Raw genomic sequence first — 15201 nt, 5'->3', positions numbered from 1 at the left:
AATTCATGGAGAGCCAAATGGTTTCTAGTCCCTGGTGTAATTTATGCTTGTTAGTGGTATAAATTGTGCAGTGCCCCAAGGAATGTCACAGAAAAAAAGGTATTTACTTCAAGTAAGGATCCAAATTGGCTTTGAAGAAAAAAATGTACAGACTAAAGAACTTCAAACTAAGATGTGGTCTCACTCTTTCTTTGATTTCATTGCAGTATAATTTAGTGAGTGCCAATGTTTTACCAGACAAGCTAGCTTCATTAGTGTTGAGACAAAGCATTGCACACACATCTCAGATTCCAGTCAATCAAACACTTCCACCAGACCATTTGAGAGTTTTCTTGGCATGTTTGTCTAAATTGCATGTGATCACATTGTTCATAAACCTTGCCAGTGTTATTTACTTTCTGCTACCTTGCCAATCCCAGCATGAATACAGATAAATAAATAACAGAAATATATAGAAAATTAAGAAAAAAAGAAAATAAATATTATTAGTACAGAGATCACACAAATGCTAATCATGTAGCGCTGCTTGCGTTAGACTGAAGGATAAACCTTTTTACCAGTTTAATCCTGCATAGCATTATTTCTGATGGGATATAATTGTACTATCTTACTTGGGGATCATATTGAGTTCATCCCTCACACAATGTTTACCCTCCAACATCACTGCTGGCTATCCTTGCAATTGCACAGTCAGGTTTATCCACCCAGTCAAATTAATCCTCAGGAACAGCTTTGAACGTACCGTAACACTGCTGGATTTGGCACATGCACATAAGAAAAATGTCATTCAGGGAGAAATAACAGACCTCTGTTGGCAGTCATTTACAGACAAAAGATATATTAGCTACCCATATGGTTTTCCACTGATTTTTCAGAGGACCTATCCTATCCATGTGGTTTTACATCGTGTAAATAACTCAGGGGTATAGACTTCACAGTACGCTCTTCTGTGCAGTTTACCCCGTTCCACCATTGGAGCTTACGGACCCATAACTGAACTTCTACTCGTTGACCTGCGTTCTGCTTTTGTTTCCACTGTCCTTTGTCTGCTTTGTAGATAAGTTTTGGGTGCTAAACTTCGGCACCCCTGAGGAGTTGGTATCAAATCAAGTTCCAGGTACTGCTGCCTGTACCATCTGACAATCCTGACAAGTGTGTTGAGCAGTCTGACAAACCCCTCTATCTCCATTCTCCATATGCCAGCTGCTACCGCTTGATTCTAGTCTGTGTGTGTGTGTGTGTGTGTGTGTGTGTGTGTGCACGTTTATCCACCGGATGTTTTAGCTACCTGTGACCCTGGCTCTTTCCTCTCGCATCTCTAGCTGTAGCCCTAAAATTTACTTGTTAATGTATATACGTTACGGCCTGTAATAGTTGACTTAAAATGTGTGCTAAATTTCTGAGCAAGAGAGAGACACACATGCCTGGAGACCAAGGAAGAGAGAGGAAGACTTCTCCAGACAAAGTTGTTGCTGCAGACACATTTGTTAATTTACCCTGACTACATTGTCTGATAGAGTGAGAAAATGTTAATGACAGCAGCTGTATTTTTATTGGCTATGTTGTGACATTTTAAATGAAAGAGGAAAGTTACTGCTGCCAGTCTCTTGGCGATTTCTAATGACAATATGACAATATGAAAATACAGACAGTTGCACTAGTGTGTACGTCAACAAACAACTGTCATTTTCAATCTGAAATTTGAACATTTGTTTGAAGATGGGAAATAATTAAATATTCAAACTGTATTGACCTGTTTGAAATTAAAATTTATAGTCCATAAGCACATCAGACTTTTGAAGTAATTAGTCTGGTGGTCTAGCAGAGGGCGCTCTTTAAGCTTGACCCATTGAATGTCCTTTTGACCTATAGGTAAACTAAGCTAATCAATAAAAATGGAGGCAGACTTCAGCAAAAGCTGTGCTGGTCAGGGTAGGTATTATACTATACTGGGTCTCGTTGGGAATGAGGTGCAATTCAGTATATGGATTGTATATATGGATTGTATTCAAATTACTGTGAATGAATTCCGTACCAGTTCAATTTGTTTGAACTTGATTTTTTTTGAAAATTTGACTGCCCATTGTTCTTACAATGAAGAACATTTTGTTCTTACAATGAAAAACAATGGGGAGTGATTTTTGGACATGCCTAAAAAAATACAGTAGAAAGCCATTCATTTGTTCAAGTTCGGGATCATTAAGTTCCTATAGTGGAAAGCAGCTTTTGTGGTCAGATTCATATTTTAGGTAAATAATGGTGCCATATATAACTCTTAATACCACTTGACTTATACTTGGAGTCAATCCCACATCTTTATGCAAGTAGTGATAAATTTCAAAATTGAATTAATCAGTTATATAATCATTGCCTTCATTATATACCTTTCCATTCAACCTGACGTAACAGCTTAAACAGTCTAAAATGGCTCCATTTCAGTCTCTACTTTTATAATCAGACATCCTGCTGGTGTTCCAACAACATCTGGCTCAGTCAAATGGTTAAATGGAGCACTTTTCAGTTGTACTTTTCCTAACCACATGCCACCATTTTAGTCAGATGATCTTTCGCAACAGCATTTGTATGCTTTATTGATTACTCTCAAGTGTGCTGCCACCTAAGGGCTCATTGTGTACTCCCTAATGAGTTAAATTATCCAAATTCCTTCCCACTTGAGTGTTTTCAAATCACAATGCTTTCCTAATCCTCCTTTACTTCTGTCAGACTATTGGACAGTAGACTTACAAAACATCAATTTTCAGCTTGGTTTGAATGGGGACCAGCTAAAAACAGTTATTGCTTTGAAAACAATTGCATCCTGCGAACCGACTCACGCCTGATTTTTGCCCAAGGGCCCCCCAGTGTGTTTAACTGACTATTAGCTGATTGCACTGTTTATTCCTGTCAAAGGAGATGGCCAAGTGTTCAATGGGCAAAAACTCCTATTTTACCTCCCCTGTCTGATCCAAATGCTAAACCTGGGATATCATTAGGAAAGTCTGATAAACATTTAATTCTTCTTAAAAGCTCACACTTAGAAAAAAATATAAAAGGAGAAGTTGTATAACAAATAAAGAGCACCAAGCTGAAGTACATGCAAAAATGGAATGGCATTAGGGATTTTATTTGGCATGACAGATCAAAAAATGTGAAGAAGAAATTGGGCTAGTGAGGGTTGCTGATGTTGTGTTTGGGTACCAGATGAAGCATTAAATCATTTTTATTTGAGATTTCAGATAAAGAATTGGATGAATTAAATGGATATGTATTCCTTACCAAGGTGAATTTGTTACATACTTTATTGTACATTTCTGGCAACTATATGGAAGCATTTGAACATTTTAACCTCACTCCGAGGAGATGTGAGCTGAATGCATTTTCAGCCACTTTTGTTAATGACAATGACTTTCTCGTCACATTTCTCACATTAGCGAGGCCTTCGCTTACAGATGCTTATTTTATCTAATTACATTTATCAAACAACAAAAGGCCAGAGCAGGCAGAGGAGATCCACACTAATTACATTAGAGCTAGAGGAAGATTGGCACATGTGATGAAGTGATTCGGCCAGTCGCAGCCCTACCGACCGCGTTGAATAACTTCAGGCCCATCCCAGTTGTTTATGAGATTGAGCTGTCATCCGGACATCACTCACCTTTAAGATGCTGCTATAGTCTCCCTTCCCAACACAAGGAGGAGGAGCAGGAGATGAGCTGGACGTTACTGAGTGAGTTAATCAAGTTAGACAACTATCAGGTGAAAAATTGTCAGGTAACAAGAACATTGTGGTCATACATGTCTGTGAATAGACTGTGTCATTACACATTTTCACACAGGAAACATACACTGCAGGAAACTAGTTTTAGTCACTGTATGCTGCCAATTTACTTTTCCCACATGCTATTTAAACTTTGTTACAACAATCTCGGCATCATACAAATACCATCTGTTTATATTCTGTGCTATATTTTGCTCTATATGCATGGCACGGTGAGCTCCAGGAGTACCAGGCGGCTCAATCAGGTCCCCGGAAAGCAAATCCAGCATCTCTTTGTGGCAGTCAGTATTTTCCCTAGAAGACAGTGTCGCTCTTACTACTGTACAAGCTTTCAACACAACTCAAAATCTTCTGTTGACACAAAAGGGTGTTTTGTGTGCCTGAGTGTGTGTATGTACGTGTGTGTGTGTGTGTGTGTTTGTCTCTGTCTGTGTTTGCTGAGGGGGGTACAGACAGGAACTTAGGAGTTTGCAGCTGTCACAATGAGATGTCAATATTTATGACACGTTGTTTGCTATCCGTTACGTGTGAACTCCTCTCTCCTTCAGACATCTGCTTTAGATATTTGCACATTCGCACAGCATTATCGAGCACTGTGAGTAGAAACTAGAAGGCCTGTAAAATCAAATTAACTGTGGGTAATTATTTTATTTTCCTTTTGGCATGTTCAGGGACACCTTGTTCATATTCACACACATATTTTACACGCATTCTCACCTTGAAGCTGCCCAGTTACAACCACAATCTGATCAGTTTGGCACTGGAGCAGTTGGGGATTAAGGGCCTTGCTTAGGGTAATTAGGGAGGGGTAAGGGGGCTTAGGGATGTGAGGGTTCCAGTTACAACCCCCTCTTGGTTTATGCCAGAAGTCAAAACATTACAGATTGATTTTTTTTTTTTTTAATACTGTAAGCGAGAAACTTAAAGGTGTATCCATGTATGATGACTTGCTGCTACTATAAAAAATTTACAGCTGGTTTATTGCAGGTTTATTAATGTCTGGGGTCAGTTCCATCTTCCAGACCCATTCAAATACTTACAGTACACTCAAGTGACAGACCCTTAGTCCACACAGTAAGCATGCTACAATGCAAAGCATATGGTTTGTTTTGTAGTTGAACAGACCATCAGGGAGATGGCTATGCCTTGATGCCTCACTAGAGCTTGTTTTTGCCCCCCCCGCGTTCTCAACACTGCACCTGTTAGAATCAGCTCTGTGGACCAGGACATTTACTGGCAGTCTGTGAGGCCGGTTTCCCGTACTGTACTGCTGGCCACACACAGACAGAAGTCCTTTACAGCACTGTCCTTAATGAGACTGGTGTCACCTTCGACACCAACAAGTCATAAATTCAGTAAAAAATGTACAAAGTGCCAAAAGCCTGAATATATTTTACACTGTAAAGCAATGCCATGGAATATTGTTTTTCCATTTATTTGATTTGTGCTGTAATCAATGTGGCATAGAATTACTTGCCCAGCTCCACCTCCAGTTGGGCCTTTTGTCTCCCTTGTTTGAGGCACAATGCCACTGACAATGCCTTGCTCAATTGGAAAGCACTTGCTTGCTGTGTCCGCTCACTTTAAGACCTGCTTTGTGCACACTAAAGTGTTTTCCAGTCTCTCTTTTGTAGCCAGACAGTGCTGTCTTTACGTACTTAACTTTGAACTTGCAGAATCCACGGTCTCGCTGACCTTCTGTCACACAGCAGTGTATTTTATCTGAGATTCGAGAGCTCAACCCTCCAAACAATATTGTTTTTCTTCTTTCACTTTCATTTACTGAGGTTTTGGCCTCATATTCAGTAATGTTGCAGTTCTTCACTGTCCATACTTCTGTTGCCTTCAAATTTTCTTCTCAAATGCACAGTTCTGCTGATTGCCTTCATGCTGTGATTCATAATGAGATACAGATGTATGTAGTGTTTTGAAATACACAGGTGTTTAGAGGAAGGGGAATTTAAAAAAAGTATCTTTTACTTGCAGATCTATTAAAACTATAATATATCTGGAGCCAGAGCTTCAATAATGCATTAAACTCCTGCCAGGCTTAGGCATCTACAAGCTCCCCTTTTGCAGTGGGTGATTAAAATATCATCACAGATCAAATTAGCACTTCATCAGCAAAACCAGTCATTGTAAAATGGAGCAGCCAGGACTCTCTGCAAACAAAAAATTATACAGGGTTTTAACAAATAAAAGAGCAGGGTATGAAATTAAATTTTGAAACGATTAAATGAATTTGAAAACAAAGGTATCATAACTGTAATATGCTTCAAGAATGTGCCAAGAGCTGGGTAATGCAAGTCTTCACAGTGCTATGTAGAATACATAAATGATGAGTGGGTACACACATGAAAAAGGCAGAGAAGCAAAATATAATCTGAAAAGGAATGAAGAAAGACGTGTAGACATAGAGTTGGAGGGAGAAAGAGAATGCTAAGAACAGTAAGAGTTGCTGTCAAGTGGAAAATGGAAAAGTGGAAGGCATGAGATTTCGTCACTGCTGGCTACAATGATGCATATTTTTTTGCGAATGGTAGAGCTTCAGCCCAGTCCACAGCATGCCACTGAGCCCATCAGACAGCCTTTGGCCACATCCTAATCACTGCTTAATTATTTAGACTGAACAACTGCTCTCAAGGCTGCTTTGTTTTCTTTCCCATTGTAATCCTATTGCATATGTTTATTCTTCTCTTCTGTCTGGAGCGAGAAACAAACAAAGCCTACTTTTTGTGTTGAAATTACATGGTTTGCCAAGAGCAATAAAAGCAGAGAGAGCTCCCCATAGTCAGCAGTTACAAGAGTTAGATTCCTCCTTAATTTGGCCCACATTTCTACTGCAGATTTTATGTGATAATGGTTGGTGTTTTTCTTTATATAATACATTAGATAGTTAGAGACCCAAATTTATTTTGTCTCAGGTTGGTTGTCACTTGGAAATTACCAGTCTGGCCTTGTCTAGCAGTCCTCTTTGTATGTGTTAAGTATGTTAGAATAATATGCTGACATTTAAAACCTAACAGTAAACAGGTATTCAACAATAGGTAATGAGTGCCTGTTCTATAATACATAATGATCTGTTAATAGTAAAATGCCTGCTGTGACTTCACTGATTAGGGCCAGAGGTCTTACATGCTTTTAAGTTTCAACCTACAGAGAGCGGTGCAGCAGCAGTTTTCTGTCCTCTGTGATTCATAGTTGAGTTATCCTTGAACACTCTGCACCAGGGTCCTCATAATAATGCATTTGTGACGTCTAAACTGCTTTGCTGTTACTCAGTATTCTGCACATTTTCTTCTCGAAGTACAAGTTACAGTGCACCAAAGTTATGACTGTTTTTTTTCCTTTGTAACAGGCCTTACATAAGTGGTGCCTGAAACATTTTTCTTTTTTTTTAATGGCAATAGTTAAGGCCTTTGGAATAATGGCAGAAACATGCAGTGGTTTGAACATTTATACACCATTTGCTGCTTTATAGGGGTGATTCTATTATTATAGATATAAATGACTACTTACAAAAAATAGAACTATATTCCAAAAAAAAAAAAACTAACCTCAGTACCACTCACTGCATGTATTATTTAGTGAGATTTAAATATGTTTACAAATATATGGATAAAATAACATTCTTTTTATATGAGCCAATAGGTGACTTGCTTGCAGTTTCATTATTTCACCACAGAAAAGAATAACACACTTAACACGTCTCATTCTACTGCAAGCTAAATGCTAATGTCTGCATGCTAAATGACAATGCCTCTATTCAGCAGAAATTAAGTTTACCCTGTTCACCATCTTAGTTTAGCATATTGACATGCTAATGTAGCATTAAACACAAAGTACAGCTGATGCTGATGGAAATTTATTTAGTCATAAACCAGTAAAAATTTGACCTGATGATGGTGCTACATGAAAAGTAAAGGGAGCTATTACAATTAATCCTGTGGGGAACATGAACGAAATCTGCCATTGTACCATCTTAAGAGAAGATACAGCAGCAAGACTCTGGTCAAAACTCTACCTATTTTTCAATGGCATCACACACACAGACAATCCATGGTGATTATTTATTCTTTGTATCTCAGGCAACTTACCTCACAAATAAACTTCTGAGCAGAGGTTTCCAAAGAAAAGGGGATGTGATACAACAGACAAACAATACTTTGATGGTGAAGTGAAAGAGAAGCCAAAGAGGCAACACTCCATCAGACAAGTACTCTCCTCTGTTAAGTATTCAGCAAAGTCATTCAAAAACACTGGCAGATTGTTGAATCTCACCCAGGTACTCAAGAATCTTTTCAAAGAAGCCCTCAAACTTGTTTTTTTTCTAATGCTCTGCTAAACTTTGTAATACGGTGTGCACCCTCAGTGTGTGCAGTTCTTTGCTTTTGTGCCAGATGGGCTATTAGAAATATGGTAACAGCATGCTGAGTGGCCTCCCACACACTGACTGCAACACTGCCACATGTGGTGAGATTACCTGTAACACCACTCATATTATATACCTCATTCAAGGTCCTTGTCACTAAGCTTGAAACTTTCTGGGTGTTCTACATAAAAGTTGTCACAGCAGGTTTTAAACGGTTTAGTCACAACATTATTATGTCCTTAGAAAGCTTCTACTTTTCTTAAGGACTTTATGGATCCAGTTATACCACTGAGTGATGGTACTTAAGCTAAAGCCATATTTATATTTTATTTACAAGTTGATGTTAAGCATATTGTGTAGGAAAACCAATTTACAAATATCTTATAAAATTAGTTCTGATTTGGGTTGACAGTCTTTCCATCTCTATGTCTAAAATAAGTAGTTTTTACAGTGTTTCAAATACTCAAGCATTTAAAATAAAGTTTATTGCTAATGAGATCAGAAATCTTTATGACATCTCATCCCTTAGGACCATGAGAACAAATATAAGATTAAATTAAAGACTGCATCTGTGAATGTGACACCCTGAACAGTCTCACAAAGCTGTGAAACAAGGAGCGTTTCGCCCGCCTGAAAGTGTCATCAGTTGGAAATCATGAATTAAGTACAGGGTGCAGTACAGCCCCCTATGTGTCTCTGCTGAACTTACACTTTATCATAATGTATTGAGCGTGAACCTTACCTACCTTTAATTATATTTCCTCTCTTCTATCTCCTTTTTATATTAGAAATCAAAACATTTTTATTGTTCTCTCTTGAATATACACTGGAGTATACCATCACTGAATGCTGAAATGTTTTCACAATTAAAAGTGTGGTTTTCCAATACTCAGGAGTGCTCCGTTGGCTTGAAATTGAGGATTCACGAGGTGGCCTCAGTAGTAATACTTTTTAAAGTTGTTGTTTCTATGTTTGGATTGGGCTGGTTGACTTGTCTTATTACCCAGAAAACTTCCTGAGAATGAGTTTGTTTTTCATTAGAGTTGCAGAGAGGCTGGAATGGTGTCATCCTCATTCATCTGTGTTTCTCCCACTTGACCCTCCCTCCCTCACCCAGTGAGAGAAAAAATCTTCATGACTGATGGACCTGCTGGCTATTTGGACATCTGTCTTCTCCTTCATAGCCCTGGCAGGGAGAGGTCTGGGTACAGTGTGACAGGCTTCCGCAACAGCATGTACTAACACCGGGCAGAAACATCTCTGTGGCCGAAGCCTTAGAGATCAGCCATTAGTAGGTTGTCAATCTAGCAAGCACTAACAGTCTTTTGGGCAGCTAGGAGGAAGATTCAGCCCATGGCTTCCAACACGGAGGTAGATTTCAGATCATTACAGTCCAGATAAATTTAGCTCCTGTAAGGGTATTATGTCTGGGCTGGAGTAGAATATGGCACAATTACTATAGTTATGTGGATAATGGAGTCAAATCTGTGCAGTATAAAAGTATATTTTTACTTGACAGTGGTATAAGCCCAGAAGGCTGTGAGTTACAAACTTTGGTGATATTTCGCATCAGGCAACACATGCTAATTAAATACTGAATGGCATGAATGTTAGCATATTGCTCCTTAATTTTCCTTACAAGAAGTCATTAGGGAAACTGATGTCAATAAATTAGGTTCTATAAGCTTTGCACAGTCAGCTATAGGGCTGTAACTATCAGTCTTATTCTACTTTGGTAAAAGTTGTTTTTAATGATTCAGTTCTTATGACTAAAAGTGTGTATAGAGGTGTTATTAATACTAGAATCTCCCCAAATTAAGTCAGTTTTTTTTCCTAGTCTAAATTGAAGTTGTGTTGATTTTCACCCACTGGTAAAAAGCCTTTTTCAAATGTTTGACATCATGTCAGACAGGTATAGTTTTAGCTAAATTTTTACCAGTGGCATGTGGTTCACCCTATCCAAGTCCTTTTTCAGTTTCCTCTAAGTCTCCATATAGTTGATTGCAAATATCATAAAGCCTGTTTAAACTCTGTATGTCTCTGACAGAATAGACAATGGCATTGACACACCATGTAAACTAACCTGTGATGCAACTGTAGGTTACACCCTGAGGAAAAACAGTGTTTGTTAGCAGTGGTACTGAGGAATAAGGAGCAAACTGTTTAGCATCTAAACAGACTTGTGTTGACACGACTGCTGCTGATTCGCTTATGGCTATTGAGTAATTTTGGCAGAATGTCGGCAGAGTGGGAAGAAGGGGAAAAACTCTTGCAAGTCTGTATCGGAGGCATTCAGACACTATTCCAAAATGGTTACATCTCATTTGGAGAGTAAATTTCTATGCTGTAGGAAAGATACACAAACATGCAATCTAAGTCCTGTTGAATTCCAAAAGCTTGATTTGAGTCTTCATACGAATCCACTAAGACCTTCATACATCTGTCACAGCCGTCCTGTCGACTGTGCCTGAGGCACACAGTCGCTGAATTAATCTGTCTGTAAGGTATAGCATCATAACAACAGAACACCTCCTGTTATCTCTGAAAGTGTGAGAGAAGCCTGTTTCCTCACCAGTTCTTTGTCATCAGAAATGCAAGCAAGCAAAACTGATGATCTTGAGCTCTTAATCTGTTCAGAAGTTTTTTGGTGGCCCTAAAATATGGAATATTTTGATTTAATTATGACTGTGGTACGCAATGCACTTCAGATCACATTCAATAATTCATATGAATTCCGATAATTTATAGACCTTCCTTTCTTGCCAATTTTTCTGTCTTCTAAGTCTGTTTTCTTCTTCTTTTAATCCCCCCTCGTTCTTTTTAGTTTGCCAACAGTTCCTCACCAGTGCTTCCCCTCTGGAGATGGGGAAATTTAAAATATGCATCCTTCCAACACTCTGCTTGTCATCACCCAACCACACATACACACAGTGCACATTTCATCAGACAGGTGTACCCAGTGTGCAGGGGTATTGATGGCTCACTACAGCATTCACCAGAATTGACCAGTATGTGTACGTGTGGTTTGTATCACCAGTACTTCTGCACCCACAGCAGTAACACACAGAACGTCTCATACCTAAAAAGCCACATGATGTAATTTGCTTTCTTTGATGTGTTTGATTAGGCTTGACTGACCCACACTCTGGAAGTACACACTTTCAGAGAGTGTCTTTGAAAATCCTGTCTGGCCAGTCTTATTTCCCTTCTCATCTCATTTCCCCCCGTGACAGTAAATCTCAGAATATCCTGATGAACAAAGTTAGAAGGAAAGATTCAAATTAAATTCTATGACCAATAGAATTATGAAATGTAACAATGTCAATGATCCCTGGAGAATAATATGTCTACTACTGCAAAGGCAACTTGTCACGTGTCACCACCACTTCCAGGCTAATGACTCTGTAATGGCGCCATTTATCCATTTAGCCTCATTGAGTTCTATGCAGTGCTGGGCCCGCCAGGTTCTTTGCCCGTTGGTGGATGCTTCAAGCACTTGACTGCAAGTGGACCATTGGAGAGCTAGTGAGTTGCAAAGCTGTCTGCGACTGCAATGGATATAGTGGTGTCAAAATCAATTCAAAAGTTACCTTGAATGAACATTTAACCTTTAGGTGCTGTCACATATACCCTTCAGATGTTGGATCATTAGATGGGAAATTAGCTAGTTCTCTTTGATAACGTCAATACTGGTGTTGAATAATATGCCGAGGTGCATAAAATTGTAATATGGGCTTTTCATCGCATTGTATCGTATCAGTCAGTGCAGCAGTGTGTCTCTGCATTGCATTTCTGAAACAATTGCTCTGAAGTCTTGGGAGGAGGAGCGAACCTGAATGTGACAAAGACATTTGTGGCTTTGACTAAATGTAACTGACATGAGCCAACCCAGTGTTCATCAGGGTATTCTGTGTCGTGTTATTTAATCAGCATCATGCCTCCAAACTAGCACAGCTTCTAACTTTGCTGGGGAAAAACTGCCTAGAAGGAACCTTAAATTTTAAGCATTCCAAGTTAACCTGACCAAAAATGGTTTGAGGCAAAGTTTCAACTGCTATGCTACCAGCTTGATATTAAGTTGAGCTTTCATCTTTATATTTTATTGAGGTGCAACAGTAAAGGCTGTGGAATATAGTTTCTTGAGAATCCAGTATCAAAGGAAGGAGCAGGCTCCACTAAGAACAAGTATAAACACTAACTTATAGGGACACATAATTACCTGAGGAGGATTTGTCACATGACTTGTCATTTTTGTCACATTAATACTAAAGTAAATATTTAATAGCAAGAGACAGTGTGCACTGTTAGTCATTCTTTTTACTTACTTAAGGTTGATAACCATAGATTTAGTCAGGCCAAGTAGTCATTTCTCAAACACATGCGCGCCACACACACACACCACACACACACACCACACACCACACAAAAGTGTCTAGCTCACCATAGTATTATTATTGTTAGTATTAGTAATAGTTGTTGTAATAGTAGTCTGTTGTAAAGGGAGAACAAAATCAAAATAACAACAAAATCTAAATAACAAAAACACAAAATAAAAAATCCTGTGTAAATCTTCTTGTCCTCTACATTGTTATGCATTTACAAAAGGTGAAGCCTAGTAAATTAAGAATAGTAAGAATTGTTGCCAGACAAGGCTTTAGCTATGAGCTAGATTTTACTTTTTATTCTCATAAGAAGTTCTTTTACTTGGGGCTCTACTAATGCTTCTAGTTTAATATTTTGGTCATGGATTTACATTATTAATTAATGATTGAGGGGTAAAAATATTTTTATATTGCCATCTTGCAAGCTTGGCATCCTAAGTTAACTGAGTAGTTTTTGCTAAGATACTAACAGTCTAGTACAATGCATATCATTAACAAACAATTACATGAGTGTATGATTCATAAATTGCGTGAATTATGCCCAGTTCATACTATTGGCTATTATAACAGATAATCAAGGGAGGAGCAAGTAGATATTATTGTGAAGTTATGTAGAAACAGAATACAACACAGAGGGCTGAGCTCGTAGGTCTATGGCAGTATTTCTGCAAAATTATGCTAATACCAAGGCCCAATAACTCTCCAAATCCTTAGTATTGTCAGGCCAATATTGTTGTGAAGACACCCCAGTCATCAGGGCTTTAGCCAGTGTTTTGGGAATATTGATGTCAGGGGGTGCTGAGTCCACCCATGCAATTTCACTACTCGCTTTTCCACATTTTCTGTTTTAATTCAACTGTTAAAATGCATTTTCTGTTTTTTTTTTTTCCCACCCTTCATCAATGTTAGTGTTAATGGCTTTTTCAATGCCTTCCCTACAATGCCAAAAATATAATTGTGGTTAAGAAATACAAAATCCCTTTATTCTAATTGTGGCCTGAAACAGTCAAAGTTAAGAATGCAGACACTGAGAACATTAGAGTCAGCCTTGAAAACTCACCACGTGAAATATCTATGTCCTAATAATTTAGTGAAAACACTTAAACATTACAGGAGATTTTATTCTTGAGCTATGGTTCTGTCATTTGTTCAGTCAGTGAATTTATGTTCTGTATGTATGTTCCTTAGTGAATTCAGCAGCAGACAGTACACCTGTCATGTATTCAGTTCACAAAGCATGTACATCAATACAGTGTGTTTCAGCACCAAGGATAGCAGCCACTAGGTATTCATTCAGCTATTGAGTTTCAGCACCATGGACTGCAACCACTAGAATTTCATTCTTACATTGTGTTTCAGCACCATGGAGAGCAAACACCAGATTTTCACTCTTACTTTGTGTTTCCGCACCATGGCCAGCACACACCAGATTTTCACCCTTACATTGAGTTTCAGCACCATGGACAGCATCCAGCAGCGTCTCACTTTCAGGTGGAGCAGAACACTCCACAGACCCTCGGCTATGGGGAATTTTTAATAGCAAGAGTTTCTCTGGGAGTCACTCCAAGTTTACATTAACATAGTCATACAGTCACGTTGTATTTTATGCAAAGAACACAGCCTACACATGGCATAGTGTGGCACCCTCTGAGCAACTCAACGCCTTCTCACTTAGTTGTGATTTCAGTTTTTTCAAAAACTCATGCCTGTTATACCATACAGCATATGTACTCCTAAGCTATCAGATCTTGCCCAATTTCGCCTCCGTAATTAGTGAAGGCCAAGCCCTTTAAGGTGCAAATATTTACCTATCAGCAAATAAAAGTCACGACACGGCTTCTCATCCTCATCCACCCTCCGTTCCCTCGCCTTCTGCCTCAAACAGTCCAGACCCACCCCTTACTGTCTGTCATGACCGTCCTCTACAATACGAGACTGTATTCTTTGTACCTCCCCTTTCTCGCCCTCAGTCGGTGCATCCCAGCCTCCCTTCCTAGATATCCATCCCACACCTCTCCACCCGCAAACGGCTCCTACGGTGAGAGGAGGAAAAAAAAAGAGAAGAGAGAGCAGAACAGTTTCAAACACGTCGGCATAAATCTCACTATCCAGAGCTCCCTTTTCTCCTTTCCCTCCTGACGGACTTCATTACTTTATTCCTCTGCGCGCCAATGCCCGAGACCACGCCGAAACGAAGGATTTTTTTCCCTTGAGCATGAAAAGGATTGCCAAATCATCCGCAATCCAACATCACCGACTGAGCCACCAGCATGAGCACTGGATACATATGCTCCAGCAGAAGTTGTTGGCTAGAGAACTAACAAATCTTGGACCACAGATACAGCTAAGAGGGGAGAGTCAGTTTTAGGTAAGTGCGACTTGGACCACAAACATAATATGAACGTATCTTATATATATATATATATATTTTTTTTTTTTTTTTCTGTCTATCACTGACCACGAGGTAGCGGTTAGGTAGGCAGGGCTATATTGTGGCACAATTATGGCGATGATGCGTGGTCAGCATGTTACTGAGGTGGCCGGTGGTGTCCTTTGCAGGGATGGAGGCAATTTCTTCTTTCTCACTGTGAGGCTATCTTTTATAATAAATAATCGGTCTGCCAAGTCCTATCATGCTCCACCCGGACTGGACGTCGACGGAGCGTTTC

The 15201-nt window shown here is 39.2% G+C and overlaps 1 protein-coding gene across 2 annotated transcripts in view; it reads left to right on the top strand.

Moving 5' to 3' along the window:
* brinp1 (bone morphogenetic protein/retinoic acid inducible neural-specific 1) overlaps nt 1-15201 on the top strand; it is a 135905-nt gene that overhangs the window by 15953 nt on the left and 104751 nt on the right. Inside the window, exon 1 of one of the 2 annotated variants that reach the window (XM_018662483.2) lies at nt 14511-14900. The exons of the other annotated variant lie outside the window; for it this stretch is intronic. The gene's annotated coding sequence lies outside the window, so the exon portion shown is untranslated. Of the gene's footprint in view, nt 1-14510; nt 14901-15201 lie in introns of those variants that run through there. 2 annotated transcript variants of the gene reach the window in all.

This window comes from Lates calcarifer, linkage group LG9 (genome assembly GCF_001640805.2).
Source record: "Lates calcarifer isolate ASB-BC8 linkage group LG9, TLL_Latcal_v3, whole genome shotgun sequence".
Lineage (NCBI taxonomy): Eukaryota > Metazoa > Chordata > Actinopteri > Centropomidae > Lates > Lates calcarifer.
Note: the sequence above shows the minus strand (reverse complement) of the source record. Positions and strands in the feature narration are given on the sequence as shown.